We start from the raw sequence: 1,497 nt of genomic DNA, 5'->3' as shown, positions 1-1,497 counted from the left end.
ATAGCATCATTCGATGCATGTACGTGTACACGCATGACCCCCTAATGCCAATGGTATGGACTTGGAGTTGACACAGCTGTCCTGCTCCTCTCTAGCCAAAGTCCCCATGGGAAGGAAGATCTGAGTTTGGTCCACTGCCCATGGAGCAAGTGATGTCAGCCTTTGTCCACCACCTGTAAGAAACAGAAACTCAGTTCCTTTTGGGCATCCTCATTTCCAGAAAGCATGTGAGGTAAGCCTACTCATGTTCCAGGGCACGGATGAGTGGGGAGTGCCTCGGTTGGGTCAATGGTGAGAACTCATATGGTCCTGAAGAGACATTATGACCTAACAATCATGCACAATAGGATTACACTGAGGCCCAAAGGAGGTGGCCATCCAGGGGCCAGAGTTTAGGGATTCTCCTGTCCCTTCCAGAACCCTGGAGTGTGGGTGTAGAGGCCACCTATCCCTGGAGGAGAGCCCTTGGGACTCTACCATGTCTAGAGGCTTCCACGTGGCAAAGACGTGATCCTGTCTTCAGCTTTCTTTCCTGATCCCTGATTCCACTGCCTGCCCGGAGGCCCTAGGTGGTGCCTTTCTTTAGCTCTTTCTCTTCAAATTGTGTCTTTCAGTCAGATGTTCTGGCAAGGGTCTCGTCACAGCCAGAATGATTTGAGTGAGTGGCTGTCTTTGATTTTTGACAGAGGCCTCAATGGACTTTGGGTTATGGGGGAGGCCCACATCAAAGGCGTCAAGAGGTGGTAGTCCTTTCTGGAACCTCAATCCTCGCAAATGGGGGATTTCTGCTATGGCACCACATCTAAGGACCTAGTCAGCTGATTTCTGCTATGTCACCACATCTAATGATATAGTCAGACTGCACATGGAGACAACATTTCCTTCCCTGGGCCCCTGGGGAACATCCACACTGGTTCGTGCCCACCTCAAGGCAGAGCAAACTGATCTACTGAGGGGACAGTCACTGCTATGTGTGCTTTGCCGTCTCCAAAGAACCATCGGTAGGGAAGAATCATGCCCCAGGCCAGGAGGTGGTGAGAGGCATTCAAGAACCCGTCCACTTGCCCTTGACAGGTAGACACTGCTTGCTTTTGAGAAGCTGAAGGGCAGCCCCTGAGCTTTAATGGGACTTGGCCAGGTCACTTTTAGGGATGGTGGTGTCTCAGTGAGACCAATTGTTCCTGATGGGCCTTCTGATGGGTTTTGCCTCTCACTCCCGTCCAGTGATCCTCCTGGGGAGCTCTTCCTCTGTGGGAGTCAATGCCTTTGAAGAGAGCACCCTCCAAAGTAGAAACTCCTGACTGTCCATTTCTAGTAAAGCTGTTGAGAGCCCTTAGGAGCCCTGGTATCATCTCCATTGTGAGTCCCTGTTTCCCTGAAGTAGAGTCATGGCCCCATGATATGGGCTTAGGATGGAGTAATTGCACTGCTGTTGTTTGTAGGCCTTGGACATGCAATGGATGGAGATGCTGTGCACCAATAGACAGTAGCTCTTTT

The 1,497-nt window shown here is 51.0% G+C and overlaps 1 non-coding gene across 1 annotated transcript; it reads left to right on the top strand.

The window, feature by feature from the left end:
• Positions 1-282: 282 nt before the first annotated feature.
• Positions 283-363, top strand: LOC114907502. Its single transcript, XR_003796755.1, has one exon. It is a non-coding gene; the product is annotated as a small nucleolar RNA SNORD115 (small nucleolar RNA).
• Positions 364-1,497: the final 1,134 nt, after the last annotated feature.

The sequence above is a fragment of the Monodon monoceros genome, unplaced genomic scaffold, assembly GCF_005190385.1.
Source record: "Monodon monoceros isolate NGI ecotype Baffin Bay Population unplaced genomic scaffold, NGI_Narwhal_1 Contig368_ctg1, whole genome shotgun sequence".
Taxonomy (NCBI): domain Eukaryota; kingdom Metazoa; phylum Chordata; class Mammalia; order Artiodactyla; family Monodontidae; genus Monodon; species Monodon monoceros.
Note: the sequence above shows the minus strand (reverse complement) of the source record. Positions and strands in the feature narration are given on the sequence as shown.